This window comes from Hemiscyllium ocellatum, chromosome 47 (genome assembly GCF_020745735.1).
Source record: "Hemiscyllium ocellatum isolate sHemOce1 chromosome 47, sHemOce1.pat.X.cur, whole genome shotgun sequence".
Classification (NCBI taxonomy): domain Eukaryota; kingdom Metazoa; phylum Chordata; class Chondrichthyes; order Orectolobiformes; family Hemiscylliidae; genus Hemiscyllium; species Hemiscyllium ocellatum.
The window spans coordinates 24,231,342-24,257,957 of record NC_083447.1 but is presented as its reverse complement, the minus strand read 5'-3'; positions in this window follow the sequence as shown (position 1 = coordinate 24,257,957).

Genomic DNA, 26,616 nt, shown 5'->3' with positions numbered 1-26,616 from the left:
TTCTGGATGTCACAGTAGAAAGAAAGGACAGGAATAGTTATTACAAGTTCCGGGGTTTAGATGTTTCAGTAAGAACAGGGAAGGTGGTAAAAGAGGGGGAGGTGTGGCTATGTTAGTCAAGGACAGTGTTATGGTGGCAGAAAGGACATATGATGAGGACTGGTCCACTGAGGTAGAATGGGCTGAGATTAGAAACAGGAAAGCAGAGGTCATGCTGTTGGGGGTTTTCTGTAAGTGTCCAGAGATGTAGAGGAAAGGATTACAAAGATGATTCTGGGTAGGAGAGAAAGTAACAGGATCATTGTTATGGGGACCTTTGACTTTCCAAATATTGACTGGAAACACTGTAGTCCGAGTACTTTAGATGGGTCAGTTCTTGTCCAAGGTGTGCTGGAGCATTTCCTGACACAGTATATAGACAAGCCAACAAGGGGCTAGGCCACATTGGATTTGGTACTGGGTAATGAAGCCAGGCAGGTGTTTGATTTGGAGGTAGGTGAGCACTTTGGTGATAGTGACCACAATAAGGTTACATCTACTTTAGTGATGGAAAGGGACAGGGATATATCGCAGGGAAAGTGATATAATTATGCTGTGATTTGGCAAGATTTAGGATGCATAGAATGGGCTGGAAACTGCAGAGGATAGACACAATTGAAATGTGGAGCTTTTTCAAGGATCAGCTACTGCATGTCCTTGATACGTATGTACCTGTCAGGCAGGGAGGAGGTGGTGGAACAAAGGAACCATGGTTTAGTAAAGAAGTTCTATCTGTTGTTAAGAGGAAGAAGGAGGCTTATGTAAAGATGAGACATGAAGGCTCAGTTAGGTGCTTCTAGTTACAAATTAGCCAGGAAAGACCAAAAGAGAAAGCAAAGAAGGGCCAGGAGGGGCAGAGGATTTGAGAACAGAAGTAGAAAAGTTTTTATTGCAGTTATTCAGGGCATTGTATCTGCAAACGGCTTTGGTCTCCCTATTGAAGAAAAAATATAGTTGCCATAGAGTGAATGTAGCACAGGGCCACTAGGTTGATCTTGATGATGGTAGAACCATCCCATGAGGAGAGACTGGGCCTGTATTCAATGGAGTTGAGAAGGATGAGAGGAGATCAGATTGAAATGTATCCAATTCTATCAAATCAAATGTATCAAATTGGGTGGCTCAGTGGTTAGCACTGCTGCCTCACAGCTCCGGTTTCCTCCCACAGTCCAAAGATGCACAGGTTAGGTGAATTGGCCATGCTAAATTGCCCATAGTGTTAGGTGCATTAGTCAGGGGTAAATGTAGCAGAATGGGTCTGGGTGGCTTGCTCTTCGGAGGGTCGATGTGGACTTGTTGGGCCGAAGGGCCTGTTTCTACACTGTAGGGAATCTCATCTCATCTCATCAAGTCTTTGGCAGGTCACATCAAGGAAAACCTTAAAGCTTTCTATCAGTATATCAGGAATAAAAAAAATGACTAAAATAAGATTAGGATCAGTCAAGGACAATAATGGGAAGTTGTGCGTGAAGTCTGAGGAGATAGGAGAGGCGCTAAATGAATATTTCTCATTCGTATTCACACTGGAAAAAGACAATGTTGTCGAGGAGAATACTGAGATCCAGATTATTAGACAAGACGGGATTGAGGTTCATAAGAGGAAGTGTTAGCAATTCTGGAAAGTGTGAAAATAGATAAGTCCCTTGGGTTGAATGGGATTTATCCTAGGATTCTCTGGGAATCCTGGAAGGAGATTGCAGAGACTTTGACTTTGATCTTTATATCGTCATTGTCTACAGGAATAGTGCCAGAAGACTGGAGAACAGTAAATGTTGTCCCCTTGTTCAAGAAGGAGAGTAGAGACAACCCTGGTGATTATAGACCAGTGAGCCGTACTTTGATTGTGGATAAAGTGATGGATAAAGTTATAAGAGTTCAGATTTATAATCATCCTTCAATCATCCAGAAAGGATGAAGTTGATTAGGGCTAGTCAACATGGTTTTGTGAAGGGTAGATCGTGCCTCACAAACCTTATTCAGTTCTTTGAGAAGATTACCAACCAGCAGATTAGGTGGTCAATGTGGTGTATATTGGTTTCAGTCTGGCTTTTGATAAGGGTCTCCATGAGAGGCTATTGCACAAAATACAGAGGCACGGAGACATGGGATTGAGGGTGATTCAGCTTTTTACATCAGAAATTGGCGAGCTGTAAGGATGGTTGTTGATGGGAAATGTTTATCCTGGAGTTCAGTTACTAGTGGTGTACCGAAAGGATCTGTTTTTTGTTCACTGGTGTTTGTCATTTTTATAAATGACTTGGATGAGGATGTAGAAGGATGGGTTCATTAAATTTGCAAATGACACCAGGTCAGTGGAGTTATGGACAATGCAGAAAGATGCTGCAGGTTACAACGGGACAAAGATAAGCTGCTGAGCTGGGCTGAGAAGTGGCAAATGGAGATTAATGCAGAAAAGTGTGAGGTGATTCACTTTGGGAGGAGGAACAGGAATACGGAATATTGGATTAAAGGCAAGGTTCTTGGTGAGCATAGAGATCTCGGTGTCCATGGTCATAGATCCCTGAAAGTTGCCACCCAGGTTGATAGGGTTGTTAAGAAAGCGCACAGTGTGTGAGCTTTTATTAGTAGAGGGATTGCGTTTCAGAGCTATGAGGTCATGTTGCAGCTGTACAAAGCTCTGGTGCGGCCACACTTGGCATATTGCGTACAGTTCTTGTCAGCATATTAAAAGTAGGATGTGGAAACATTGGAAAAGATGCAGAGAAGATTTATCAGGATGTTGCCTGGTATGGAGAGATGGTCTTATGAGGGAAGGCTGAGGGACTTGCGGCTGTTTTTGTTAGAGAGAAGAAGGTTGAGAGGTGACTTCATTGAGACATACAAGATGATCAGAGGATTAGATAGGGTGGACAGTGAGAGCCTTTTTCCTTGGATGGAGATGGCTGGTACGAAGGGAAAGAGCTTTACTGTCAGAGGTAGTTTCCTTACTCAGAGAAAAGTCGGGGCATGGAACACCCTGCCTGCAACTGTAGCAGACTTGCCAACTTTAAGAACATTTAAATGGTCATTGGATAAACATATAGATGATACTGGAATATCGTAGGTTAGATTGGCTTGAGATTGGTTTCACAGGTCGGCGCAACATCAAGGGCCGAAGGGCCTGTACTGTGCTGTAATGTACAATGTTCTATGTTACAGGCCTGGGCTGACAAATGGCAATTAACATCCATGCCACATAAATGCAAAACAATTATTACCTCCAAGAGGAGATCACATCGATAACGCCTTTTGACATTCAAGGCAAGAATCCCCCACAATCAACAAGCTGGGAGTTCCCATTGAGCTGAAAATGAAATGGGTTTACAATGTAAGTACTGTGGCTACAAGAGCAGGTCAGGGGGCAGGAACACTGCAAGTGAGGGATGTACCTCATGGCTCCAAACGCCTCTCCACCATCTCCAAGGCACACGTCAGGGGTGTGATGGAATACTCCCCACTTGCCTGGATGGAAATATCTCAAGAAATGGGATCCCAGCTTGACCAAGCAGCCATATAAAAGCACAATGTTGCAGACACTCAAAATCCAACATGAAATCAGAAAGTGCTGGAGAAATTCAGCGAATCTGGCAACACCTTTGGAGAGATACATAAAGTTAAACTTTTGAGTCCAATATCACCCTTCTTCAGAACAGTGCTGAAAAGGAGTCATATCGGACTAGAAACATTCATTCTCTTTCTCTCCTCACAGTTACACCAGGCCTGCTGAGTTTATCCAACATTTTCTCTTTTACGACAAAGTAACCAGTTTGATCGGCACCACATCTATAAACATTGTCTATCCACCACCAGTGCTCATTGGCAGCACTGAGTATCATAACAATACACACTGCAGAGGCTCACCAATGTTCCATAGATATCATCTTCAACATCTGTGACCACTACCTTCCTAAAGACAAAGGCAGTAGATGTATGAGAACACCATGACCTGCATGTTCCCTTCCAAGCCACTCACCATCCTGACTTGGGCATATATTCCTTCAGTAAAGTCCCTGAAGTCCCAGTGGACCAAAGGACTGCTCTCTCATTAGTGAGAAACAACTGGCCGTGAGTTTAACCTGAGGGTCACCGTGCCTCAGGGGAACGGTGAGGTTGGGAAGGTAAGACCGTCATGATGATCTCAGCCAGTGTGGGGATTGAACCTGTGATGTTAACATAGAACATATTATAATACAGCACAGTACAGGCCCTTCAGCCCTCGATGTTGTGCTGACCATTTATCTGACTCTATTGTTATCACCTCTATGTGCCTATCCAAGAGTCGCTTAAGTTGCATAAAATACGGAGGCATGGGATTGAGGGTGTTTCAGCAGTTTGGATCAGAAATTGGCTTGTTGAAAGAAGACAGAGGGTGGTGGCTGATGAGAAATATTCACCCTGGAGTTCGTTACTCATGATGTATCGCAAGGATTTGTTTTGGGTCCACTGCTGTTTGTCATTTTTATAAATGACCTAGATGAGGGTGTAGAAGGATGGGTTAGTACATTTGTGGATAACAATAAGGTCAGTGGAGTTGTGGATAGTATTGAAGGATGTTGCAGTCTACAGAGGGATACAGATAAGCTGCAGATCTGGGCTAATGTGGAAAAGTGTGAGGTGATTCACTTTGGAAGGAGGAACAGGAATACAGAGTACTGGGCTAATGGCAAGATTCTTGGTAGTGTAGGTAAGCAGAGAGATCTCAGCGTCCAGATACATAGATCCCTGAAAGTTGCCACCCAGTTTGATAAGGTTGAGGTTTTTTTCATTCAAGGGAAGACGGCTGAGAGATGACGTAATTGTGACATTAAGATAATCAAAGAGTTAGATAGGGTGGACAGTGAGTTTTTTCCTCGGATGGTGATGGCTGGCACAAGGGGACATAGCTTTAAATTGAGGGATGATAGATATAGGACAGATGTCAGTGGTAGTTTCTTTACACAGAGTGTAGTAGGGGCATGGAACACAGTGCCTGCAACTGTAGTAGACACCAACTTTCAGGGCATTTAAATGGTCATTGGAAAATCATATGGACAAAAATGGAATAGTGTAGGATAAACGGGTTTCAGATTAGTTACACAGGTCGGCACAACAAGGGCCGAAGGGCCTGTAATGTGCTGTCATGTTTATGTTCTATATTCGAATTGTTCCTAATCTATCTGACTCTGCTACCACTGCTGGTACTGTATTCCACACACCCACCATTGTCTGTGTTACGAACCTACATCTGACATCTCCCCGAAAAGTTCCTCCAATCAACTTAAAATAATAGCCCCCTCATGATGACCATTTCCACCCAGGGAAAAAGTCTCTATCTATTCCCTCTGTCTGTGTCTCTCATCACCTTGTACACCTCCATCAAGTCAGCTCTCATCCTTCTACACTCCAGTGAGAAAAACCCTCGCGCTCTCAATCTTTCTTCATAAGACATGCCCTCCAGTCCAGGCAGCGCCCTCTCTAAAGGTTCCACATCCTTCCTATAATGGGGCAACCAGAACTGAACACCATATTCCAAGAGTGGTCTAAGCAGGGCTCGAAAGAGCTGCAGCATAACCTCGCGTCTCTTAGACTCCATCCCTCTGCTAATGAAAGCAAACACGCTATAAGTTGCCTCAACAAATTTGGGGGGCACTGGATGACTTTGAGGGATCAATAAGCATGGACCCCAAGATCCCTCTGTTCCTCCACACTGCCAAGAATGTTGCCTTGAATCCTGCATTCTGCATTTCAATTTGACCTTCCAAAATGAATCACTTCATGCTTTTCCAGGTTGAACTCCATCTGACACTTATCAGCCCAGTCCTGCATCCTATCAATGTCCCATTGCAACCTAGAGCAGTCCTCCACACTATCCACCACTCCACCAACCTTCATTGGCAAACTTACTAACCCAACCTTCCACTTCCTCATGCAGATCATCTATAAAAGTCACAAAGAGCAGAGGTCCCAGAATCGATCCCTGCGGAACATCACTGGTCACCAAGCTCCAGGCTGAATACTTCCCATCTCCTACCAGCCTCTGTCTTCTATGGACGAGCCTACTCTGTATCCAGACAGCTAAATTTCCCAGTATTCCATGTCTCCTTACTTTCTGAATGACCCTCCCATGGGGAACCTTATCAAATGCCTTGCTAAAGTCTATGTGCACCACATCCATTGCTCTACCTTCCTCAGTGCATTTTGTCACATCTTCAAAGGAGTCAATAAGGTTTATGAGGCATGACCTGCCCTCACAAAGCCATGCTGACTATCTCTAACCAAATTATGGTTTTCCAATTATCATAAATCCTGTCTCTCAGAATCCTCTCCAATAATTTGCCCAACACAAGTAAAACTGACTGGTCTGTCATTCCTAAGATTACCCTATTCCCTATCATGAATAAGGGAATAACATTTGCCATCCTCCAATTATTTGGCACTACTCCAGTGGATAATGAGGACCCAAAGATCAACGTCAAAGGCACAGCAATCTCTTCCCTCACTTCCTGTAGTAACCTTGCGTATATTCCTTCCTGCCAGAGGGAGGTTAGCTATCCTTAAAACTTTCAGCATATCTTTCTATTTAACATCAACCTGTTTGAGCATGTCAGCCTGTTTTATGCTGTCCTCACAAACATCAAGTTCCCTCTCAGTAGTGAATACTGAAGCAAAGTATTCACTGAGGACCAAAACTACCTCCTCCTCCGACTCCAGGCACAAGTTCCCTCCACTGTCGCTGATTCGTCCTACCCTCACTCTGATCATCCTCCTGTTCCTCACATCAGTGTAGAACGCCTTGGGGTTTTCCTTCATCCTGCCCCCTAAAGCCTTTACATGCACCCTCCTAGATCTCCTAAGTCCATTCTTCAGTTCCTTCCTGGCTACCTTGTAACCCTCTAGAGCCCTGTCTGATCCTTGCCCCTTAACCTTAAGTAAGCTTCCTTCTTCCTCTTGACTAAATGTTCCACATCCCTTGTCTCCCAAGGTTCCTTCACCCTACCATCCTTTCCTTACCTCGGTGGGACAAACCTGTCCTCCTAAACAACCTCGACATTTCTGTTGAGCATTTCCCTGAGAACATCTGTTCCCAATTTAGATGCCCCAGTTTCTGCCTAATAGCATTGTAATTCCCCCTCCCCCAATTAAATACTTTCCCAGACTATCTGCTCCTATCCCTCTCCATGAGTATAGTGAAGGTCATGGAGTTGTGATCATTATTACCGAAATGCTCTTCTACTGAGAGATCTGACACCTGGCCTGGTTCGTTGCCAAGCACCAAATCCAACATTGGATGTTAATGTCACTCTACATCACAAACCAGCCGTCTAGCCCCCACTGCTGCAAGGGCTCAGTTAGCACAGTTGGCTGGATGGCTGATGTGAGATGTAGAAATAAGAGGTGGTACTTTGGTTAAACTCACCATCAGTTGTCGCTCTACCTCTCTCCAAGACAGAGCAGCCTTTTGAATTGTACAATTCCTTCAGTATCTCTCTGTCACAATCCTAGAGAGAAGGCTGAGAGGTGACTTAATTGAGACATACAAGATAATCAGGGGTTCAATAGGGTGGACAGTGAGAGCCTTTTTCCTCTGATGGTGATGGCTTGCATGAGGGGACATAGCTTTAAATTAAGGTGTGATAGATACAAGACAGATGTCAGAGTAGTTGTGGCATGGAACGCCCTGGCTACAACAGTTAGAGACTCACCAACCTGAAGGACATTTGAATGGTGTTTGGATAAACATATGGATGAAAATGGAATAGTGTGGGATAGATGGGCTTCAGATTGGTTCCACAGGTCAGCGCAACATCGAGGGCCGAAGGGCCTGTACTGTGCTGTAATGTGCGATGTTCTATTTTAGTGACCAGTTGATCACTAAAAGGCTGAAGGGTGAGAGCAAAGGAGAGACCCACAGAGACCCAGAGATGGAGAGCAGAAGGAAAGCTTGATTCTGCTCTTCACCATCTCTGGGAGCTTCACCCTCCCGTGGTTCATCAATGTTGTAGATTTCTGATATTATGTCATTCGAGATGACATCCTGATGATTACCTACCGTTTCTGTTAGTGTTCAGTGTTGGTGGTTACATGCTGCAGAGGTTACGTTATTGTACAAACAGATTTATTTATGCAGCAACGCTGTCTACATTCAGAGGGAAGATCAGTAACACAGTAAAACCTCTGGCTACACAAATTCATTACCTTCTGAATAAATAAAACTCCTTATTGAAACCAAAAGGATGGTCCCATTGTTCCCAGAATGTGGAATGATATTTTTCATTGACCCATGGGATATGGGCCACACTGGCTGGGCCAGTGTTTTTTGCCCATTCCTAGTTGCCCCTTGAGAAGGTGATAGTGAGCTGTTTTGTTGAACTCACTGCACTCCATGTGATGTAGGTAGACCCACAATGTGCCCCTTAGAGAGGGAATTCCAGGACTTTGACCCATTGACACTGAAGGAACGGCGATGTATTTCCAAGTCAGGATTGTGAGTGGTTTGGAGGGGAACTTGCAGGGGGTGGTGTTCCCATGTATCTGCTGCCCTTGTTCGAGATGGAAGTGATCCAGTGGAGAGCAGACTGACCCCACTGTGTGTCACTGACATAGGGGGAGCAGACTGACCCCAGTGTTTCTGTGTCACTGACCCAGGGAGAGCAGGCTGACCCCACTACATCTGTGTCACTGACCCGGGGGGAGCAGAATTACCCCATTTTGTGTCACTGACCCAGGGGAGAGCAGTCTGACCCCACTGTGTGTCACTGACCCAGGGGGAGCAGACTGACCCTACTGCGTGTCACTGACCCAGGGGGAGCAAACTGACCCCACTTTGTCTGTATCACTGACTCCAAGAAGGGAAGGCTGACCCCATTGTGTCTGCATCACTGACCCCAGGGAGGGAAGACTGACCCCACTATGTCTGTATCACTGACCCCAGAGAGGGAAGACTGACACCACTGTGTCTGTATCACTGACCCCAGGGAGGGAAGGCTGATCCCACTGTGTCGGGATCACTGACCCCAGGGAGGGAAGGCTGACCCCACTGTGTCGGGATCACTGACCCCAGCGAGAGAAGGCTGACCCCACTGTGTCTGTATCACTGACTCCAAGGAGAGCAGACTGATACCTTGTCCCTTTAAGGAGGATGTGTTCTGTTTCTCTTGATGAGGGATGTTATCAACCTGGTGCCCAGGTATATGATCCATGGAAAGCAGAGTAAATAACTTTGGGTTTTCTTAAATTATGACCAAAGCAGCATGAGGAAGTGAAGTCCGGCTCTCACTGATCCAGGGGCTCAGCGCTGCTTTCAGTTACTGAAGTTGCATTATTTGTGTTGAAGCTATTAGTCACAGCTGTCATCTCTCTCTGCTGTAGGAAAAAAGCTTGAATTCTCCCTGTGCTGTGAGATTGTTTGTTTTGGTGTTCCCATCGTTTAGATTGGAGGAGATATTAAGTGAGGGAAATCTGTTTTGCTGAATTTGCCTTTACTAAGGGTCTATTTATAGGATCTGGAGGTATTAGAACAGTTGATGGGTAGGATTAAATAATATATTATTTTGTTATGTATTCCGACAGGTTCAAGTTGTTTTTTTTCATTGTTTGCATTTTAATTGTGGTGTAAGAATTAAGTGCGTTTTGTGTAAAGCTCAACATTCTGACCAATTGAATTCCATCCAGAACAGAATACTCTAGAACTGCCCATGATGCTACAAGCGATGTCTAAGGATTGACATGACTGTTCTCAAACTCACTTGAAATATTGGCCAACAGAGTTCTGCACCTTCTAGTAGGGATGTGAGTGCATTGGAGAGGGAACAGAGGAGATTGACCAGGCTGTTCCCTGGGCTTGGAAGTTTTAGTTCTGAAGAGAGTTTGGACAGACTGGGATTGTTTTCATTAAAGCAGACGTGATGGAGAGGAGACATGACTGAGATGTATAAAACTATGATGGGCGTAGGGTATACAGGAAGCGAACATTTCCCCTGGATGGAGGGATTAAGGACCGGGGCATAGATTTAAGTGAAGGAAACTGAACCCTTTAGTTGAGGGAGGGGTAGAGTGTCAACAACAAAATGGCTGGAGGATAAGAGAAAGAGCTGGAAAGCACAGCCTAAATGAGTGGTAGAGGTGTGAACCCTGAAGACAATTCGGAATTATATGAATGATATTTTGAAATGCCACAGTGGACAAAGCTGCAGACTGATGTAGACAGTGAAGCAAGAGAATATGACAGATAAGGAGTGAAACCCACACCTCTCTATATAGTGGTCCCAGACCCATACCCTCCTTGGCCTCACCCCTCCATCTCCCTTCAAACTGCTCCATCATCAGTCAGCTGTTTTGGGTTTCTTCACTGAGCATGCCCAGTACACTGCAGGGAACAAAGAATGATTCACCCCCAGCTGCTATGCAGATCATGTGTGTCTCAGAGTCAGCTCTGAGACATCTCCTGGGCAGTCTCAATCTGTATCTGTGTGTCTCTGACTCCGTGTTATTGAGCATCACCCGTACACCCTAATGTCTATGTATGGAACTGCTTTGTATATTCTGGAATATGAACACATTGTAACCTGAGGAAGGTGAGGGTTTCAGTCCTCCCCGGCTTACTCCCTGTTTGATCACAGTGAGGCCACTTGAACTGGACAGGTCAAAGTGTGACCTCACAGAACAAGTGTGACCTCACCGTGTACATCACAGAGAGTTCAGACATCACAACTGGTTTGTAAACTGGCTTCAACTGAGACACGAGGCTGTGTCAGTAAACACAGGGAAGGCTAGGTCACTGCACTGACCGTGTCTCTGGCTGATCTGTCTGGGAGTGAATGTGATGAGACAGATGATCAAAACAGCTGGACTTTACAAAGAAAAAACAAAGCTTTGAAAACACCATCAGCAATCGGATCAGGCAGAAGATGGGGAGGTTTGAAAGATTTTTTTTAGATATTGGATTACATTCCCTACAGTGTGGAAACAGGTCCTTCGGCCCAACAAGTCCACACCGACCCTTCGGAGAGTAACCCACCCAGTCTCATTTCCCTCTGACTAATGTACCTAACACTACAGGCAATTTAGCATGGCCAACTCACCTGACCCACACATCTTTGGACTGTGGGAGGAAACCGGAGCACCCGAAGGAAAACCCATGCAGACACAGGGAGAATGTGCAAACTCCACACAGCCCGAGGCTGGAATTGAACCTGGGACCTGGGGCTGTGAGGCAGCAGTGCTAACCACTGAGTCACCATGCTGCCCTAAAAAAGGTTAGTGTAAAATTCTTCCTATTGCACTGATTGAGGATTTGGGAGTAATTGCAGAATAATGCTCGAGAGATTTATTCTGAGAAAGTTTCGGGCTTACTGAAACCGGCGAGATACACAGAACTGATGCTTAATGAGGGACAGAAGCTGTCCCAAATGACACCCTTCTCCTCGGACCTAGGCCAATCCCTATGTTCATCCTTTTGAAAAGCATTAAGGGTGGTAAAAAATGTTCAGTAGAGAACTGATGTGCCAACAATTTGAGGAGAGCCCAGAGACAATGCATGTGACTGGGAGGAAGACGGGTCAGAAATTGAGTTGGAGAGAGATTGATTGAAGGGGAGCTCCCTGCGAGAGATTAGGGTGGGAGAGGAGTCTGATGGTGAGGATTAGAGGGGAGGGCATTGTGGAGAGATGATGCCCTACATCACATCATCATTGCCCTCAATTCTACCAACATTACCAAGGGTGCTAACCTCAAGAATTTGCAGAGATGCAAACCATTCTCAGCATGTGGCCATGGTGCCCAATACTCCTCATTAGCTTTAAGAAAGATGTTTGATCTTAATCTTGAGATTTGTTATTTAATTGGATGGAAGTCGCCGTGGATTTGAAAATCTGCACTCCCTCTTGTTTCTCATCCTGCAGACATGATTTGGAGGTGCCAGTGTTGGACTGGGGTGGGGTGGACAAAATCATGAATCGCATAACACCAGTTTATAGTCCAATAGGTTTATTTGGAAGCACTAGCTTTCGAAGCACTGTTCCTCATCAGGTGGTTGAGATAAAGGAGCAGCACTTCAAAACGTATCGCTTCCAAACAATTCTGCTGGACTATAACCTGGTGTAGTGTGATTCTTAACTTCTTGCAGACACATTGCATAGTCAAAGAACAAAGAAAGTTTACAGCCCAGGAACAGGCTCTTCAGCCCTCCAAGCCTGAGCCGATACAAATCTACTGTCTAAACCTGTCGCCCAATTGATAAGCATCTGTATCTCTCTGCTTCCCATCTACTCATGCGTCTGTCCAGATGCATCTTAAATGAATCTATCGTTTCCTGTCTCACCTCCTTCAGTAATGTGGGATAAATCCCATCTGGTACTGGGGATTTGTCCACCTTACTAACCTCTAGCCTACCCAACACATCTTCCCTACTCATGTCAACATGATCCAGACTAATCAAACTTCTATCTCTAATCTCAACATTCATCATATCCCTCTCCTCAGTGAACACTGATGTAAAGTAATCTTTCAGAATCTAACCCATTCTCTCAGGTTCGACACAGCCTTCCTTCATTATCCTTTAGTGGGCCAATCCTTTCTCTAGTTACCTGCTTGCTTCTTATATAAGAATTAAATGCTTTGGGATTCTCCTTAATTCTGCTCGCTAAAGCTATTTCATGACCCCTTTTAGCCCGCTTGAGTCCTCGTTTAAGATTGGTCTTACTCTTCCAATATTCTTCCAGGGCCTGTTCTGTTCTTTGCTGCCTAGATCTTATGTACGTTTCCCTTTTCCTCTCGGCTAGTCATACAATTTCTCCGGTCATCCACAGTAGACCAATCTTGCCCTTCCTATCCTTTGCCTTCAACAGGACATGCCTATCCTGCATTATCTTTAACCTCTCTTTGAAAGCCTTCCACATGTCAAATGTGGACTTCTCTTCAAATAGCTGTGTCCCATCCACATTTCCCAGCTCCTGCCTAATTTTGATATAACTGGCCTTGGCCCAGTTTAGTACTCATCCCTTAGGACCACACTCATCTTTATCTACGAGTATTCTAAAACTTACAGAATTATGGTCACTGTTCCCAAAGAAATCCCCCACCACAACTTCTACCACCTGTCCTGGCTCGTTGCCCAGTACCAGGTCCAATACGGCCCCTTCCATTGTCGGACTATTGAAATACTGCTTTAGAAAACTCTCCTGGACGCTTTGTACAAATTCTACTCCATCTCGACCTCTGATGCTAAGTGTATCCCAGTCAATGTTGGGAAAATTAAAGTCTCCCATCACCTCTACCCTATTGCCTCTACATCTTTCCATAATCTGTTTACCTATTTGCTTTCTACCTCACGCTCACTGTTGGGAGGCCTGTAATACAGCCCCAACAATGTAACTGCATCCTTCTTATTTCTCAGCTCCACCCATAATGCCTCACTACTCAAGCCCTCCATAGTGTTCTCCTTTAGTACAGCCGTGGTATCATACTTGACCAACAATGCAACTCCACCCCACCCCCACTTTGACTTCCCTCCCTGTCCTGTCTGAAGCATCTATATCCTGGAACATGCCCTTCATACCCTTCCTTCAGCCAAGTCTCTGTGATTGCAATATCATCATACTCCCAGGCTCCAATCCAAGCCTTAAGTTCATCTGCCTTCTACACTATACTCCTTGCATTAAAGTAAATGCATTTCAGGCCACCAGTTCTTTTGCATTCATCTGGTCTCTGCCTACTCTTCCCTTTATTAGTGCTATCTTCATTATTCTTACCATCTCCAGTCTCCACTTCGCTGCCTACTTGTTTTCTCTTCTGGTTCCCAGTCCCCTGCTACATTAGTTTAAAACCTCCCCAACAGCAGGAGCAAAACCTCTCCCAAGGACATTGGTTCCAGTCTGGGTCAAACGTAGACTGTCCATTTTGTAATAGTCCCACCTTCCCAAGAACCGGTCCCAATGTCCAACAAATCTGAACCCCTCTCTCCTACACCATCCCTCTCGCCACGTGTTCATCCTGCCTATTTTTTCATTTCTGCGCTGGCTAGCACGTGGCACTGGTAGTAATCCCGAGATCACTACCTTTGAGGACCTTCTCTTTAACGTCTCACCTAGGTCCCTGAATTCTTCTTTCAGGACCTCATCTTATTTTTTACTTATATCATTGGTGCTTGTATGCACCACGACAACTGGCTGTTCACCCTCCCCTTTTAGAATGCGCTGCAGCCAATCGGTAACATCCCTGACCCGAGCACCTGGGAGGCAATATACCATCCAGGAGTCCCGTTTTCAGTCACATTACCACCTGGGAGGCAATATACCATCCAGGAGTCCCGTTTTCAGTCACATTACCACCGATCTACTCCCCTCACAATAGAATCCCCTATGACTATGGCCCTATGAGTCTTTTTCTCGCCATTCTGAACAGCAGTGCCCACCATGGTGCCGTGATCCTGGCAACTGCTGTCTTACCCTGGTAGGCCATCTCCCCCAACAGTATCCAAAACAGTATACCTGTTTTGGAGGAAGATGAGCTCAGGGGACACCTGCACTGCCTTCCTACTCTTTCTCTGCCTTTTGGTCACCCATTCACTGTCTCCCTCAGCAATCCTAACCTGCGGTGTGACCAGTTCACTAAAGGTGCTATCCACGACCTCTTCAGCATCGTGGATACTCCACAGTGAGTCCATCCGCAGCTCCAGAGCCGTTATATGGTCAAACAAGAGCTGCAGCTGGACATACTTCTTCTAAGTGTAAGGGTCAGGAACGGCAGCCACGTCCCTGAGCTCCCACATCAAGCGAGAGGCACAGAGCATGGGTCTGAGGTCCCCTGCCATTGTAAGCTTAGCTTTATATCAACTAACTAAACACAAACAATGCCCTTAAATATATGAAAAAGAAAGATAAAGAAAAAATAAAAGCTTTATCTTACAGAATCTTTTTCTTCCGTTTCGAGGTGGGCGGGGTAGGGGTGTGTGCAGGAGGGAGATACTACACGTGTAGTATCTCAGGTTTAGCCACTACCCAAATATAAATTAAGCCCTTACCTTCCCGGCAGCCCTCGCTTCATCCACCTTCTCTCCTCGCCACTCTGTCAAAATGGAGGTACAGCCAACCCCATTTTCATCTGTCACCGTATGATCAGCTTTTCCTTTCTCCCTGACTCACAATTATCGGTCCCCTTTATCTGTCTGACTGCTCTTCTGTCTCTTTCTGGGCTCCATCTCCACGTATTGCAGCAGTGAGATGCCTCACCCTCCACCCCCATCCCATCTGCACCTTTTCCTCACTCCTTTCAGTTACAATGAAGGATTACTGGATCTGAAACGTTAACTTTACTTTAACTCCACAGAATCTGCAAAATCTGCTGAGTTTCTCAAATGATTTCTCTTCTCATTCACATTCACATCCAGACGATGTTCCCAAGATGGGACTGCACATCCTATTGGCTATAAGCTCGAGATGGACAGACCTTCTAACCAGTCAGAGCGGGATGGAGAACCTGAGGACTCTCGTATTGTCAAGATTAGAGTGGTGTTGGAAAAGCACATCAGGTCAGGCAGCATCCGAGGAGCAGGAAAATCGACCTTTCGAGCAGGAACCCTTCGTCAGAATGAGGCTGGGAGCCTCAGGGGTGGAGAGATAAACGGGAGAGGGGTGGGAAGCTGAGAGTGCAATAGGTGGATGGAGGTGAGGATAAAGGTGATAGGTCAGAGAGAAGGGTGGAGTGGGTAGGTGGGAAGGAAGATGGACGGGTGGGACAGGTCATGGGGACAGAACTGACTGGAAGGTTGGAAGTAGGGTAAGGTGGCGGGAGGGGAAATAGAAACCAGTCCTACCAGAGAAGACACCAGATGACGTCTTTCTTTAAAGACCATAATGTCCCCTCCCATGTGGTTGAAAATGCCCTCCAATGAATCTCAGCCATGTCCTGCACCTCTGCCCCCAACATTAGACATCAATGGCTGATGAAAGAACTCAGAAAAAGAGAGAGCCTATAAAGTGGCCGAGAGCACGGGGGAAATCAGAAGATTGGGAAGACTACAAAAACAAACAGGATAACGAAGAGAAAAATAAGGAAGGAGAGGATCAAATATGAAGTTAAGCTAGCCAGCAATATTAGAAATGCTAATAAAAGTTTCTTTCAATACATAAGAAACAAATGAGAGGCAAAAGTAGAGATTGGGCTGCTCCAAATTGATGCAGGAAGGCTAGTGCTGGGAGAGAAGGAAATAGCTGAAGAACTTAACAAATACTTTGTGTCAGTCTTCACAGTGGAAGACATGAGTAATATCCCAACAATTCAGGAGAGTCAAGGGGCAGAGTTGAGTATGGTAGCCATTACAAAAGAGAAAATACTTGAAAAACTAAAAGGTCTAAAAACTGATAAATCTCCTGGCCCGGATGGGCTACATCCTAGAGTTCTGAGGGAGGTGGCTGAAGAAATAGTGGAAGCATTGGTTATAATCTTTCAAAAATGACTGGAGTCAGAGAAAGTCCCAGGTGAATGGAAAATCGCTGTTGTAACCCCCTTGTTCAAGAAAGGATCAAGACAAAAGATGGAAAAGTATAGATGATTAGCCTAACCACGGTTGTAGGTAAAATTCTAGAATCCATCGTTAAGGATGAGATTTCTAAATTCTTGGAAGTCTAGTGTTGATGAGAACAAGTCAACATGGATTTAGTAAAGGGAGGTCATGCCTGACAACCCTGTTAGAATTCTTTGAAGAGGTAACAAGCAGGTTAGACCAGGGAAACCCAGTGGATGTTATCTGCCTAGACTTCCAAAAGGCCTTTGATAAGGTGCCTCACGGGAGGCTGCTGAGTAAGGTGAGGGCCCATGGTGTTCAAGGTAAGCTCCTGGCATGGATTGAGGATTGACTGTCTGACAGAAGACAGAGAGTTGGGATAAAAGGTTCTTTTTCAGAATGGCAGCTGGTGACAAGTGTTGTCCCGCAGGGTTCAGTGTTGGGGCTGTAACTGTACACTTTCTACATGAATGATCCAGACAAAGAGACTGGAGACATTCTGGTGAAATTTGCCGATGATATGAAGTTAGGTGGACAGGCAGGTAGTTCTTCGGAGGTGGGGAGGCTAAGAAATAGTCCAAGAAATGACTGATGGAATTCAATCTGAGCAGATCTGAGGTCTTGCACTTTGGGAAAAAGAACACAGGCATGGACTATTTTCTAAACAGTGAGAAAATTCATAAAGCCAAAGTACAAAGGGGTCTGAGAATGCTAGTGCAAGATTCTCTAAAGGTTGACTTGCAGGTTGAGTCCATGGTTAGGAAAGTATGTAATGTTGTCATTTATCCAAAGAGGGTAAGAATGTAAAAGCAGTGATGTGCTACTGAGACTTTATAAAGCTCTGGTTAGGCCCGATTTAGAATACTGTGGCCAGGTTTGGGCCCTACACCTCAGGAAGGACATACTGGCACTGCAGCGTGCCCAGTGGAGATTCACACAGATAATCCATGGAATGGTAGGCCGAACGTACGATGAATGGGTGAGGATTCTGGGATTCTATTCATTAGCGTTTAGAAGGTTGAAGGGAGATCTAATGGAAACCTACAAAATAATGCATGGCTGAGAAAGTGTGGATGCTGGGAAATTGTTTCTGTCAGGCAGGGACACTAGGACTCATGGGCACCGCCTTAAAATTAGAGAGGGTCAATTTAGAACGGAAATGAGGAGACATTTCTTCAGCCAGAGAGCGATGGGCCGCGCAGAGACAGAGAGAATGTGCAAGCTCTACACAGACAGTCGCCTGAGGTGGGAATTGAACCTGGGTCTGTGGCGCTGTGAGGCAGCAGTGCTAACCACTGTGCCGCCCATAACCATTATAACATTACAGTCTCCCCTGGACTGGGAGGAAGTGTCAGGAGACTGGAGGGTTGCCAGTATTACAGCTTTGTTTTAAAATGGGTTGAAAACCTAAGGCTAATCTTGGCGATTACAACCTTGTCAGTTTAACTCTGGGGAACAATTATTTGAGATAAAGTCATATGGGAAAAATATGGGATGGTTAGGAAAAGTCATGAGGAAATTGTGCACGTCTGCCATTCCTAGTCACTGAGTTTTACAGCATAGAAACAGGCCGTTTAGTCCATATCCCTCCATACCTATCCTATTTACGTACCTGCCCAAATGTTTCTCAAATAATGAAATTGCCCTCACTTCTAACATGACCTCTGATAGCTTCTTCCTGACACCATCATCAGTGTGAAAAAAGAATTGCCCCGCTGGATCCTTTAGTATCTCTCCCCTCTCACCTTTTACTTATGCTGTCTAGTTTTAGACTCCCCAACCATGAGGAAAAGCAGGTGGCGATCTACCTTATCTGTGCTGCTTATTTTATAGACCTCTATAAGGGAACCCTTCCTTCTCTGACGCCCCAAGGAAAAGTTCGAGCTTATCCAGTCTTTCTGTATAACTCAAACTTTCCAGTCCAGGTCGCATCCTGGTAAATCTTTTCTGCACTCTTTCTAGTTTAATAATATCCTTTCTATAGCAGGGTGACCAGAATTGCATGGAGTACTCCAAATGTGGCCTCACCAATGTCTTGTACAGCTGCAACAAAACACCCCAATCCCTGTATTCAGTATTCTGACCAATGAAAACAAGCATGTCGAAAGCCTTCTTTACCACCCTGTCTATCTGTGACTCCACTTTCAAGGAACTATGAACCTGTATCCCCAGATCTCGTTGTTGTATAATGCTTCCCAGAGGCCTATGACTGTAACTCATGCTCCGTTTGCCCTACCAAGATGCAACATCTTGCACCTGTCTAAATTAAACTCCATCTGCCATTCCTCGGCCCAGTGGACCAGTTCATAAAGATCTCGCTGTATTCCCAGATAACATTCTTTACCATTCACTATACCATCGATATTGGTCTTATTCACAAATTGGTTAACCATTCCTACTAAATTCACATCCAAATCATTTTAATAAATGATGAATAACAGTGGACACACAACGTCCACCACCATCTGTCAAGCCAAGTTAGGATCCAGTTGGCTAGCTCTCCCTGAATCGCATGAGCTTTAACCTTACTCAACAATCTAACAGGTGGTACCTTGTCAAAAGCCTCACTAAAGTCCATATAGACAACATTGCCGTTATCTATTTTCTTGATCACTTCTTCGAAAACTCAATAAAATTTGTGAGACATGATTTCCTATGCAAAAAGCTATGCTGACTATCCCAGACTATCATTGCCTTTCCAAATACCTTCAATCCTGTCTCTCAGAATCCCCTGTAGCAACTTACCTAACACAAATGTTAGGTTCAATGGTGGAAAGTTCCCACGCATTTCCCTGCAGCCTTTCTTAAATAATGGTACAACATTAATCACTCTTCAATCTTCAGGCGTTCCATCCCTGGCAGTCGATGATACAACTATCTCCACCGGGGGTGTCTCAGTATCCTCCCTATCCTCTCATAGTCCAGGAAGACATTTCATCAGGTCCTGGGGATTGAACCTTAATTCATGTTAAGACTTCAAGCACCTACTCTTCTGTACTTTGGACTGTCTTTAAGACATCACAATTTATTTCCTCAAATTCCCTCGCATCCATGCCTTTCTCAACAGAAAATGCTGACAAGACATATTCATTTAGGATCTCATCAATCTCTTGTGGCTCTAGCAGGTCTCCCCACCTCCAGTTCTGATCATCTCTACACCAGAAGAGATCCCAATGATCCAAGTACCTGAATACCTGCCCCATCTATCAAGCCACGCACTCATCAGCCAAATCCTCCTATTCCTACTCTCGCTTCCACATGGAACTGGAAGTAGTCCAGAAATTACTGCCCTTGAGGTTCCACATTTTAACCTTCTGCCTAACTCCCTACTATCACTGTTCAGGACATAATCCCTTTTCCTACCCATGCAGTTGGTACCAATATGTTCAATAACTGCTCACGCTCCCCTTAAGAATTTCATGCAACCACTCAGGGATGTCCCTGACCCTGGCACCAGGAAGGCAACACCCCACTTTGGTGTCTCGATTGCTGCCACAGAAACATTTGTTTTTAACTGTCCCTAACCGTTACAGGTATCTAGAAATAATTCTTGACTGTGGAAAAATAGTTGTCACCACAACCCTCTCACGTGGACCAGATCAATCATTATTCTTTTTCCTTTGCATTGTAACCTGCCCTCAAAGTTGAAAGATTGAAGCCCATTTGTGTCACCTTTGTTCGGGACTTGCAATGATAGATCATAAACTGATGGCTTCCCATCAACAAGTATCATTACCAATCAATAAAAACTAATGCTTATCAGATTGAGTCACCTTTGGTAATTGTAATCGGAGTCTCAACTTTGACCAGAGAGTGGGACAAATTGACTGTAAGGACGGGAAGAAGACTCTCAGTCAGTGGACTTTGGTTAGGCTGTGTGGTTAACATGATACTGTATACATTCAATTGTCTCACTTTGCACAGTGCTCATTATGAGGTAGGAACAAAATCAATCAATCAAGCATGATTCCAGTGAAACTCGACTTGTCCCACTGATTTGAGTAAAAAAATAACAGCCTGAGGCATCAGTCTGATTACTGTGTCACTTTGTTTCTCAATAAGTATAAATGTGAGTGTTATCTATTCCGGGTTTTTTCACAGACGGTCAGACTTGTCCTCTGCTCTTTGCAGCCTCCTTCCTCAGCAAGTTGTCAGAAAAAGCTCAGCAGAGAAGATGGAAAATTGATCACATTAATTTCCCAAGCCAGATATTGATGTGGTTGAATCTGCACCTATTACCAGAGTCTCAGTGTTAAATGGAAGGATATTTGATAGTGACTGAACAAACAGAAATTGCTGGAAAACCTCAGCAGGTCTGGCAACAACTGTGCAGAGAAATCAGAGTTAATGGTTCAGGTCTAGTGATCCTCCCTCAGAATGTTTTACACTATATAAGGGATCCTTTTGAAATTATTGTAACAAAGAGAAGTAGAGAATAGTTCTGAGGACAGGTCACTGAATCCCAAACATTAAGTCTGATTTCGCTCCACAGATGTGACCAGGCCTGCTGAGCTTTCCCAGCAATTTCTGTTTTTGTTTCTGATTTCCAGCATCCCTAGTTCTTTCGATTTTTATTTGATAGTGACTACTTCAAACAACTATAAACATGACGGCACTTGGAGCATACATTGCCACGGCACTTCTATTTGTCGATAAGCCAAACAAAACCCAATTCCTAAGCTGCTATACCTAATTTTTTGTCATCCCTAAACACAACACTGTATGAGTATCATTTTTTGATTAGATTAGATTACTTACAGCGTGGAAACAGGCCCTTCGGCCCAACAAGTCCACACCGACCCACCGAAGCACAACCCACCTAGACCCATTCCTTTACACTTAGCCCGACACCTTATACGACAGGCAATTTAGCACGGCCAATTCACCTAACCTGCACATTTTTGGATTGTGGGAGGAAACCAGAGCACCCTGAGGAAACCCACGCAGACAATGTGCAAGCTCCACACAGTCAGTTGCGGGAATTGAACCCTGGTCTCTGGCACTGTGAGGCAGCATTGCTAACCACTGTGCCACCGTGCCACCCATTTCACATAATTGTAACAATTGAAGTAAAGAACATTTATTTTGCACGGAGGCAGTATTGTTGATCTTGAACTAATAGGATGAAAGCTCTCGACAGTGTACCAATTTTGCTGTGTTGGCTGATTGAATTTGAAATCTATGAATGCAAGTGACAGTGAATGTAACAGCTATTTTCATCAAAGCTGATTATTTTTTCAGCAACTTACATTTGGGAAGAAAATCTGCCATCCCATTTTTTTTCGCAGACACATGGTGTGATTGACTGGTAAATACTCTCTGCCATGCTTCGCAATTCTGCTGAGGTCAAGAGTGGGCAAATTGACAGCAGTTTCACTGACAACCCAATAAACACTAAAATGAAAGGAAACACAGGAACTGGAATAGGCCAATCACCCCCTTAAGACTCTTCTGCCATTCAATGCGATCATGGCTGATCTGTGGCCAAACCTCATTTACTTGCTTTTGACGCAGATCCCTTAATATCTCTGCTTGTCTTTTCCTGTTAATATCCCAAAGAGTTTGATCAGATTACCGCTTAAACTTCTAAATTTATAAAGAGACATCACGTGAAATGTCTGCGACCTCTGGGTTGTTAGTTGAGGAACAGAACTCAGCTCAAAATTCTTCTAAACTTGCAGTCATAGAATCATACAGCACAGAAACAGACCTTTGGGTTCAACTTGTCCATGCCGACCAGCTTTCCCAAACTGAACTAGCAGTGATGTGATGTTTTCTGGCTCCTGTAATGGAGTTTTAAATTTACACCAGAGAATGTCGCAGATGATGAGTGACTTTCCATTATTATTATGCAACAAGCATCCACCTGGAGCAGGTCTTGGGAGCAGGATCCCATATGTTTCTGACTCGGAGGCAAAAGCACCATCCTAAAAATGGGCATTTCAAATTCTGAGCAACAGTGCACCAATAAATGATGGTTGAAAACTAACCATTCTGTTCATTTCATTTTCCGCAAAGCAACTTGTTCAGAAATGTTATTGCGTACCTCTGGAACAGGCAAGACTCGGACTCTGGCCACCTGACTCAGAGCTGGGGACATTAGCACTACACAATGTGCCTCTGAAGGCATATTACACTTAGTAACATTGCACCTCAACCTTTAAGTACTTGTGAAAAATTTAGATTGCTACTCCCAATATTCAACATGGGAGCAAAATTGGGCTCTTGCGGTGCTTCTACCTCTCGCCCAGGAGTCCTGGGTTCAAGACCCAGCTTCTCCAAAGATGGGTCTGAATAGATTGATTGAAATATTTAGAGACTCTTGTGGCTGGGTTTTTGTATTCATTCACAGGAGGAAGGCTTTGTTGGCTCAGGAAGCATTTAATTCACATCCCTAATTGCCCAGAGGCCAGTTGTGATTGAGTCACATTGACTAGGTGGTCTGGAGTCACATGTAGGCCAAACCAGGTAAGGATGGCAGTTTCCTTCCCTAAAGAACATCAGTGAACCAGGGGGATTTTTCCCAAAAGTCAACAATGGATTCATGGTCATTGTGAGACTCTACATTCCTGATTTTATATAGAATACAAACACCACCATCTGCTACAGTGGGATTTGAACTTGGGGACCATGCTCATTACCAGCTTCACTGGATTAACAGTTTAGTGACAATACCACTAGGCCATTGCCTCCTCTAGGCCAGAGGCCTCTGTTTAAAACCCATCTACTTCAGAGCTGTGCCACAATGCATCAGAATGCAAGTTTAAGAAGCATCCATAAGTACAAAATTAATTTATCGTACAAGTTAATTTTGGGTGGGTGTTGTGAAGATGTGGGGTGTACTGTACCTCTAAGAGAGTTAAAAGCTACAGAACTACCTGACAGAAAAAAAATAACGTAACGTTCCCAGCTACTGGTGTAGCTAGGGTAGCTGGTTGCCAGGAAATGACAAAACAGAATCGAACTAGGCAAATCAGTTTAAATTATACCCCCAAAAATATCAAACTCCAATCCAGTTTGAATTTGGTATATTGACAATCTTAAAATGATACAATCCAGTGCTTTAGGGTATAAGACCAGGGAAATTCGAACAGTTGAGAGGAGCATCTTCTCAACTGCAACAGCATCTGCACACTGCCCAGCAAAGTAGCTCTCTTAAAAGGTCCCTTTATCGATCAGTAACCTGTGATGCAATATCCCCAGGGAGAAGGAAAGAAGAGTGAAATACAGAGAAGAACAAAAGCTGCCTGGTTTTGAGATAAGAAGTTTTGTTTTTTTTTGTAAATCTTAATTGGGGGTGTTTTAATCGGACTAGTATTGTATGTGCAAGGTTTGTAGCTCAGGTTGAGGTTTAGGGTGTAGGTTTGCTCGCTGAGCTGTAGGTTTGATATCCAAACTTTTCATTACCTGGCTAGGTAACATCACCAATGGTGACCTCCAAGTGAAGCGAAGCTGTTGTCTCCTGCTTTCTATTTATATCTTTCTCCTGGATGGGGTTCCTGGTGTTTGTGGTGATGTCATTTCCTGTTCTTTTTCTGAGGGGTGGTAGGTATCTAGATCTATGTGCTTGTTTATGGCGTTGTGGTTGGAGTGCCAGGCTTCTAGGAATTCTCTGGCATGTCTTTGCTTAGCCTGTCCCAGGATAGATGTGTTGTCCCAGTCGAATTGGTGGTTTTCTCATCTGTGTGTAGGGCTACGAGGGAGAGTGGGTCGTGTCTTTTTGTGGCTAGCTGGTGTTCATGTATCCTGGTGGTTAACTTTCTTCCTGTTTGTCCTACGCAGTGTTTGTGACAGTCCTTGCATGGAATTTTGTAGGTGATGTTGGTTTTGTCCATGGGTTGTACTGGGTCTTTTAAGTTTGTTAGTTTTTGTTTGAGAGTGTGGGTGGGTTTGTGTGCTACTAGGATTCCGAGGGGTCTCAGTAGTCTGGCTGTCATTTCTGAAACTTCTTTGATGTATGGTAAGGTGGTTAGGGTTTCTGGTTGTGTTTGGTCTGCTTGTCGTGGTTTGTTCTTGAGGAATCTGCGCACTGTATTTTTTTGAGTATCCGTTCTTCTCGAATACGTTGAATAGATGGTTCCCCTCTGTTTTCCGAAGTTCGACTGTGCTGCAGTGTATGGTGGCTCGTTGGAATAGTGTTCTGATACAGTTTCGTTTGTGTGTGTTGGGATGGTTGCTGGTGTAGTTAAGTATTTGGTCAGTGTTTGTTGGTTTTCTGTATATGCAGGTTTGTAGTTCTCCGTTGTCCTTTCTTTCGACTGTGACGTCCAGGAGTGCGAGTTTATTGTCGGTTTCTTCCTCCTTGGTGAACTTTTTGCCTATGAGGGTGTTGTTGATGATATTAAATGTCTCTTCTATCTTGTTTCGTTTTGTGATGACAAAGGTGCCTGATGAAGGGCTCTGGCCCGAAACGTCGAATTTCCTGTTCCTTGGATGCTGCCTAACCTGCTGTGCTTTAACCAGCAACACATTTTCAGCTGTGATCTCCAGCATCTGCAGACCTCACTTTTTACTCGATGACAAAGGTGTCACCTACGTAGCAAACCCAGATTTTTGGTTTGATGGTTTGTAGGGCTGCTTGTTCTAGTCTTTGCATTACCGCTTCTGCAATGAATCCTGATAGCGGAGATCCCATGGGTTTATTTGTAGATTTTGTTGTTGAAGGTGAAATGGATGGAGAGGCACAGGTCCACGAGCTTCATGATGTTTTCGTTGGTAAGGTGATTGATGGTAGTTGGGGTGTGTGTGATGGTCTCTTCTAAAAGTGTGGTAAGTGTTTCCTTTGCCAGGTTGATGTTGATGGAGGTGAACAGTATTGTATATTGTATTGTCTGTATCCTTTTATTTCCTGCCAATCATGTCTGTCAAAATGCCAATAGATATTGCTATTGTGTCTGCTTCAACCACTTCCTCTGAAAGTGCATTCCAGACACAATGAGTCAGTCATATTGTCATACAGCACGGAAACAGACCCTTCAGTCCAACCCGTCCATGCCGAGCATAATCCCAAACTAAACTGGTCCCACCTGCCTGCTCCTGGCCTACAATTCTCCAAACCTTTCCTATTCATGGTTAAAAATCACACAACACCAGGTTATAGTCCAACAGGGTAATTGGAAGCACACTAGCTTTTGGAGCGACGCTGGTGTTGTGTGATTTTTAACTTTGTACACCCCAGTCCAACACCGGCATCTCCAAATCATTTCCTATTCATGGACTTCTCTCATGAGCTCTTTCTAAACATTGTAATTATACCCACATCCACCATTTCCTCAGGAAGTTCCCTCTGTGGAAAAAGAAAGTGCCCCTCTCATCTCCTTTAATCATTCCCCCTTTACCCTTAAATCTATGTCCCCTAGTAATTGAGATTTCTATCCTGGGGAAAAAAAAACTATGCATTCTATCCATGCCTTTCATAATTTTGTAAATCTCTATCAGGCCACCTTTCAGCCTCTGGTGTTCAAGTAAAAACCAATCTTGTCCAATCTCCTTCACAGATAATACCTCCCAAACCAGACAAAATCCTCGAGAACATTTTCTGTACCCTCTCCAATGCTCTCACATGTTTCTGGTCATGATGCAATGACCAGAACTGTACACAATATTCCAAATGCGACCTTGCTAACGCTCTGCAACATGGCTTGCCAATTTTTATACTCTATGTCCTAAACAATGAAGGCAAGCATGCAATATGCCTTTTAGACGACCTCATCCAATGACATTGTCCCTCTCTGGGAACTGTGGACCTGTATGCTTCAAGCCCCTGTACTTCAATGCTTCTAAGGGGTCTGCCAATTACTGTGTAACTTCCCTTATGCATTGGACCTTCCAAATGTATCAGCTCATATTTTTCTAGATTAAAGTCCATCTGCCATTTCTTCACCCAAATTTCCAGATTATCTATAATCCTGCTGTATCCTCTGGGAATTCCCCACATTATCCAGAGCTCCCCCGATGTTTGTGTTATTGGCAAACTTACTGATCAGACGATGGTCATTCTCCTCCAAATTATTTATAAACAAATGAGGGGTCTCAATACTGATCCCTGTGGAACAATACTGGTCATATGGCCATATGACTTCACCCACAGTATCTGC